Below are 8,137 nucleotides of genomic sequence, written 5' to 3'. Positions count from 1 at the left end.
AGCATGTGGCTATTTAATTCAAAACTATTCACACACAATTATTTTTACTTAGGCAGAAAGAGGATTATTCTTTGTATAGTGTCTCTGAAGTGGAGTCTGTGTATTCCAGTTTAAATAAAGGCATTTCAGAATGTCTGTGTTTTGAAAATATTGGAATATTTCCGGAAGCAACAGTTGAAGTCATGAAGCATGGTCATTTTGGGAACATCACCTGTGGTTGGAAACATCACTGTTACTCAGGGCAGACTGAACAAGTGCTTTTGAACACAAAACAAACAATTGAATTAAGAGTCTTGACTGTGTTGATTTTTCCATGTTTCTTTTGTTAACGGCTCTGACTGACTAACATTGCATGGCCTCCGTACCCATACAATATTTAGATATTTGATATGTCGTCATAAAGATATTCTGAAGTGGAAAAAATTGCATTAGTGTTTGGCTCATGGATAATGATTTGGTTAAGCTGCAGTTTTTCAGGACTTCTTTACTGACCCAACATAAGTATTCTATTTTTTTTTTATTTAACTAAAGCACTGAGGATAATATTCAAAAATAAAACAAGGTGTTGTATTCAGATCAGTAGGTATTAAATCACAATTGCCTCTTTGTCTTTCAGAAACCATACATACCAGATGCACTATGAGAAAAATAATCTAAAATGTTGGGTTTATTTTCAATATGCAAGTAGTATAGAAATATGCAAGCTCTGATTGCAGTGTGCTGGAAACTACTCCACAAAAATGTGTAACGAAAGCTGTTACTATAAGTGCGGTTCATGTATTGGAACAGCTGTGACAGCCTGATAGAGTTTAACACTTGTTCAATTATAAGAAAAAGAAATTCAGAAGGGAACTTGATTTAGATAAGAATTTTAAATAAATCCTTGAAATTTCCCAAGTAACTTCTTCTTCCAGTCAAAATTACACCTTTTCCCTACTTTGTCCTCTTATCTTGCCCTATATTTAGTGTCCAACTCAGTTCTAGAAACCTGGGAAGTAACAGCTGCCCTTGACTGGACCACCTTTTCCTTCCAAATTCTGCTCATATTTTATGTTTTTGAGTGTCTGGGTTACAGTGATTTGCAAATTATTTCAGGTGTCTGCTCTTTTATATTCACTTAGGAAATTGCAAAGAAATCATCTAGTAGCTGGCCACACTTTTCATTACATCCATTTCTTTTTTCGTTTTCAAGTGATTTTATTGTGCTTTTACAGCATATACATTTTAGTGCATCTAAGAAAGGCTGACACTGATATTGATACCAAACCTGTAGTTCTGGGAATTTGTGCACATGCCACTCTTTTCCTTTTGTTTAGCAAATGCTTGATTGATGTGTGTGCAATGTGTGTAATTGTATGTTTATATCATATATGTGTTTTACATATATGTGTGTATATATGTACACACATATACGTAGTCTAATGTGCTATAGTGTTTGTGCTTCATCTAAACTCTTTCCTGGAGTAACTAAATACATAAGGAACATATGTTCCCACATGTAAAATTTCTTTTGTTTAGCTTAACTTTTTATTTTCTAAGCTGAGTTGTCTCTACGGTTTGTTATGTGTGTAAAGGTTTAATTTGTTAATACTGCATATTTTGAGAATGACATATTAATAGTGTTTGCTTGATGTCCTCAAAAGTCAGCATCTTCATATTATTTTGAAATTGCCCTCCTCCAAAACAAAAATATTACACAAAACAAAACCAACCTTTAACAGAAATTACTTAGTATTTTTAATCTCAAAGGTGATTATTTTCTAATCTTGACTAAAAATAAAAATCACAGGCATTTTCAAAAGAATTCTCAAATCCCCAGTGTTTATGACCACGGCCTGCTGGTAGACAGCGGGTAGAAGTGTGTGTTTCTACCAAGGGGACAAAGGATCCTTAAAACTCTGTTTACAGAGTTGCTTGTCTCAGCTTCAACATTTCTGTTAACTTTACATTGCTGACATCTTCAAAAGTGGATGGGAGAAACAAAATACTGAACTTTTTCGAGTGGTTTTTTTGGGACACTTAGCGTCTAAGAAGCTGACAGAAGGGTCTGTGCATTAAGACTCAGGCTGGAGAGGGGAGAAATGGCAAAAGCTAGCTCTTTTCATTCTATAGTGGTTGGTATGGGCAATTTAAAGCAGGATCCTGGAATTTCCAGACCCCGGCTCTATCTTCTAAGTCATTTCTGTACCTGGAATAAAATATTGCTGTAGAAATTATTGACATAATAGTCCCCATGAGGACTCATAGCCATCAAAGTGAAATCTCACAATAAATTCAGAGGCCACCTGGAGAACCACTGTTAAAGAGCTTTTTAGAGAAGAAAAAAAAAACTTTAAAAGCTTAATTCTTCTTAAATATAAGTTCACTGATCATGTTTCTGTACCACTTTCCTAGAGTTTAGTTCTTTACTTTTAGCTTTGTTAAATAATCCTTTAAAGCTCTTTTGACAGCAAAAATGCTGTGTTTTGTATAGATGACATCACTAGCCCAACTCCAGCCACGTTGAAAGCCAAGGGGTTACTAGGCAATAAACCTCGGTCAGGATTTCTGCGTGTCTCAGGGCATAAAAGCCTTAAAACGTGAGGTGGGTCTTAGTGATCTGTGGGACAAACATTCCTACTATAATACCAGAAGCATTATTGATCAGTTTGGGGGGAACATTTTTTTAAAAGCTAATTAGTCTTTGCAGAGTCGAATAACTAATGTTGTTTTACACTTAGCACTTAGGCGGTGCTTTTCATCTTCAAAGTGCTTTGAAAACATTAACTAATTAATCATTAGCTAATTTAGCAACTGACGATAAAAGTTAAGGGACTAAAAGAGGCTGGATTCCACCAGCGTTTTGTGCACAGTGACCTCTCTCTGGAGTCAAAGGGAGAGTCTTTGTCTTGAAGGGAACCATGGGGCAGGCCACCAGGTGTGGGTGACTATAGGGGACACTGCTCAGGTAATATCTATAGAGAACTGAAACAAAATCTTTTAGATACACACTCCTGGACTATCTTAACAAGTAATGATCAGTTTTTTTTTTCTTGGTTTTTAAAAACCAATTTAAAAAAAAGGCACCTTTGTAGCAGGAGCCCTAACAAATATCCAGAGTGTATAGGTATGCTGAAACTTACAAGTGTGACAATCCATGGGTAGAATGGGAAGTGTGTGCGTTTATGATCTTTACCTTCCTGGATCCAGTGCAATGTAATCCATGAATACTACCCTGGAAACCTAGTTTAGTTTGGGAAACTCAGTGTAGAATCATAAGAGAATTTTCTTGCATGTCGTGACAAACAGAATGCTTTCCAGGGCGCTTGTCTGCTCTGCGCTGTAGCCCCATCCATTATGTGAATGAGATGTGAAAATAGTTCCTTGTTTCTCTGAGATATCAGCAGACCTCACAAGCTGAGTTTCTTTAAAAATACGGAGACAGTTCATCTATAGGCTTATTCTGAATGTGTGAATATGTGTGGTCCAGCTCATTTAGAGAAAAAAACACTCCACAAAAGCTACCGGTCTTAGGGAACGTGGTACCAGTGACTGCAGTTTTGAAGAGTGAATATACTTTGTTTTGCATTCAATTTCTTCTCATTCCCAAATACCCCTTTCCTGCAATGAGGAAAAGCAAGATTTCAGTGTATTAAGAAATGTTAAATGTTAAAAATTTCCCTATGCTCTTGCCTGTTATCACCAAAGCGTTGGTAAATCAGGGGAGCAGAGACAGGTGGTGTTTACATTTTTTCAGTGTGAGTGCTACAGAAAGATGACTAGCTATTGAAAACTTCCCACCAGCAAAACTTTGATATCCCTGTAGATGGTGAAAGGCAGTGGAAATAGACAATACACATCTAATACAGTCTATTAGTTACTGCAGAATTATTTGGTGTTCTATTGGAGAAATTTAAATGGAGACTTTGCACACATGTCCTGGGATAGTACTTAAAAGGCTTTACTCCTAGTTATAAGCATTTCAGGTTAATACAGATCTACACTGTCCTAAGCCTGAACTTGGCTGTAATTCTAACTTCATTAGCGTTCTTGAATGTAAACCTGTGTCTCTCCCCATTCCACCTTCTCCTCTCTTTATCTCAAGCTAATCTTTTCTTCTGGAGGGATAATTTTTAAAAATCCACAACAAGGCTTCAAATTATGTTCCTAGTTAGGAAATTAAAATTTTATACCTTCCCTGTTAAAATTGTCTATTTTTGCAAAGGGAAAAATACTTCCTATTGAAGGATTACCTATTTTTTAGTTTACTTTTTAACTTTGCATGGAGAAGCCCTATAATTTAAACACTTTGAATAAAACAACTGCCCATTCTTCTCCCCATTCTCCATCTCAATCCCCTGCTTGTCCAAAGTTCTCATCAGCATGGCAATTTTTTCCTTTTGCTTTTGGGGCATATCATTTAGACAGCTACCATCCATGAGCCAACTCTCCCCTTAAGCTCCTTCCCTAGAACTTGTGAGGGAGCCCTTTGGAAAGGTCAGGAGCCCAGATTAGCCTTGAGGTTAAAGAAATTATTGAATGGAGATTGCTACTCTCCCATTCACACCTATTGTACCATATTCTTATATCTTTAAAAAATATTATTTTATGCATCAGCATGAATCATAGCCACATAGAGAATCATATGAGAACTAGTTTATATAAAATTGAAATTAGTATCCTAAAACAGTTGTTATCAAAGGGTCGGGTGGATGATTTTGCTCTGAGGGGACATCTGGCAATGTCTGGTGACCTTGTTGATTATCACAGCTGTGTGTGTGAGGGGGGTGGTGCCAGTGACATCTATTGGGTAGTGGCTGTGGATGCTGTTTACCACCCTATAATGCACAGGGAAACCCCCATAACAAAGAATTATCTATCCCCCAAACGTGAATAGTGTGGAGTAAATAGTGTGTTTACTTATGCCTATACCTATACTTGGAATATACACGCAGTAGCTTTTAGGTAGGAAATTATTTTCCTTTTGATAGTGCTTGTAAAACAAAGTCTTAGTTAATTTGGGTGATTGTCCCTTCTTGCTTCTAAATATTGATTTCCTCAATTTGAATAGTTTCATATAGAGAGGGGGAAATGGCTCTTCATCCTTTCCATTTCTCACTTGTAAAGATCATAGAGCAAGCCAGCCAGAATTAAAGAGAAGTGTACAAATGAGCAAAGGATGTATTGGTGGAAATGTAAGACCAGCTTACAAAAACTTGATGGATTTTTAGTTTTTAAAGGATAACTTAGCTTCTGCATCCCATGCAGCACAAGAAGATAGAAAAAGAGACTTTATGTGGATGATGTCAAGGATTTTCTCTGTATCTTCACTCTTGTTCACCCCTACTGACCAGGACCCTTGCCTTTCACATTGTGATTTTGGGTATTAGAATCTTCTCTGCATGAGATTTTTTTTTTTTTTTTAACACATACTGCTTGTAAAAATCACAAGCTAGAGATTACAGGAAAGAACCCCAATGTTGCTCACTGCCAGTGATCATTTTGCTGGGTGTTGTTAACTTGTTATTCATTAGTAGTTGGAAGGAGATTAAAAAAAGAGAGGCTTTAGCTGAAAATTAAGAAACAAAATACTGGGAGGAGATCTCAGAGTAACGACATAATGATCTATAATAAGAACTGAAGTTTCAACGACTATATATATATATGTATTTTTTTTCCTCTTGTCTGTTTTTATTGCTGAAGGCTATAGGACTCGATGTCTCTCCAGTTACATCTATCCGTCTTTTAAACTAGCCTTGCTGTATAAAGTGAAGTTGAACTTCACTTTCCCAGTAGATGGCATTGTAGTCTGTTCAGTGGAAAAGAGCTTCCCCTAACCAATAGGACTTTAATTTTCTTCCTCTGAGCTTCTTCCTTGATAATGTATCCCCTCCCTCTTGCATGAAATACTAGCTTGAGGTTATAAATAAGAATCTTGTTTTCGCTAGTTACCTGTAACTCTCAAAAGATTTGATTTAAAAAAAGATACAGTAGATAATTTAATATCCTTATATCAAATGAAAAAAAAAAAAAGACTAGATCTGGGAGTGTGGCATATGGAAAAAATATGCACGCATGGAATATTTTCAGAATACACTGTTTCAAAATCAGAGCTGCCTCTGGTCTTCCTAAGTATACTTTTCCACATTAATCCGTTGTACTTACAGCATTTTGGAGTCAGTATGAAGAGAAGCCTTGAGAAAGTTATTCGGTGTCAAAGATTTTCAGACACAGTGTATTCTTCTTGATTGAACCCCTACCAACTTCGAATCACTTTTATAAACTCATTGTTTTAAAACTCTTTTTTAAAAACCATCTTGTCTGGGTTTCATGTGCATTACATGTGGGACAATTGCATTTTTTTGTTTAATTATAAATATTACTTTCATGGTATTCTGTTTCCTTCTTTTAAACCATGAAACCAAAAAATAACGGCAGTAATTGATTGAGCTAGGGAAAGTTGTCATTCCTTGGTGTTACGAAATGGTGCCTATATGTGCTGCATTATTATTATTATTTTGCTTATTGTGAAGATCCCTGAAGAATGGTCGGAACATTAAACTGAATTTCAACAAAAGAAATAATGATATGGAGAATAGATATATTGTTTTAAAAAAATTCATAATGAGGATTTACCTATGTAAATAACTTCTAAAAATAAAGGTTGAGTGTATTGACAATTACAATCAAAATGGATTTTCTTTTCTATTTTTTTAGATGAACTTTGAAGATGAAAATACCATGTTTGTACATTTCTGTGTGTGTTTTAACAGAATCTGGGTTGTCCCTTGAGTCCTTTTTTTTTTTTCTGTGAAGCTACTATGTTCTCTTTTTAAAAATATTTTGCTAAAACTGTAAACGTTTTTCCCCCAGACAAAATCCTCTTTCCACTGAATATAATCTATATTTCTCTGATAGTCATTTGGTAATAATATTTGACTTCCATTTATCAATACTGTTTCTTTCCATTATTTTTAATCACAAGATTATGAGCTGTGTATTTAGTTATTATTTAAGCTAAATGGTGTCTTTGGCTGTTCGCTCGAAAAGATAATGTCCCAATATCAGGATTAAGTTTTCATCTGTATCAACTGGCTTAAAAATACCCAACTTGATTCCTTTTGAATTAACTGAGTCTTATTTTATTTTTTTTTCAATATCACCTATCACCATAGTAACCACTAGCTGTCATTTCAGCTTCTGACATTTTTCTCATTTGGTAAGATTTCAGAATTGCCATCCTCCCTGCCAACATGTCATGAACAAGAAAAAAAAAATGCATGAAAAATCTAATGGGTGTCTGGTCTGATTGTCCTCATTCGTGGCAGGAAAGACAAAAACTGATGAATTGTGAAATGTATTCAGAGGGATTCAAGGAAGCAAGTGCCTGGGACCCCCTCCCCCCTACACCTCGTTTTCATTTTGTTATGCTTGATGCACCGTACATGCTTACCCTGACACTTGGGTTTGTAGAAATTTAAGATGAACAATTTTTACATTCACCCTGCTGATCTCTCTCCCCGACCTTGTTTTTTTTTGTAAAAAGTCATCATTAAAAATATAGTTACCAGGGCTTGTATTTAGCATGATTTCTCACTCGGATCATAGATTTTTAGTAAGTCCAAATTGGCTTCCAATATTTAAGGTGTTGTGCTTGCAAATGTACAGCTCTGTTTTGGAGCCACTTATGGACCACGGAGGCACCCAGTGGGTTTTGTGTGTGTGTGGTGTGCGCGGGTGGTTGAGAAAGATTATTAGGCCCATTTGAGAAAAGAAACAAAGCTGATTCTGGACCTTTTCTAGGGGTTTGTTTTTCATGGCAAAAAAAAGTAGGAGAAATGCTGTTATTTTCTAATTCTTCCCAGCATTCTGGTTTAACAAATGAATGGGGGAAAACATGCTAATGAATTTCTACCCCAAGTACCGGGGTGGGTAATTGATGAAAGGAGCTATTTTTCTACTTATTTTCTTCTTTTTGATCGCCAGACTTCTTACAGCAAAAAGCAAAAAAGAAAGGGAAGTGATAATGTACTTTAGCTGATGTAAACATGCAAATTATTGAATAAATGTTACTGATATGACACAAACATTTACTCTGTACATGAATCTTATCACTGACACCTAGGCAAGACATATAATATGTGGTTTGAATATAAGT

This window comes from Eschrichtius robustus, chromosome 19, assembly GCF_028021215.1.
Source record: "Eschrichtius robustus isolate mEscRob2 chromosome 19, mEscRob2.pri, whole genome shotgun sequence".
NCBI lineage: Eukaryota > Metazoa > Chordata > Mammalia > Artiodactyla > Eschrichtiidae > Eschrichtius > Eschrichtius robustus.
The sequence above is the reverse complement of the archived record's forward strand: the minus strand, read 5'-3'. Positions refer to the sequence as shown.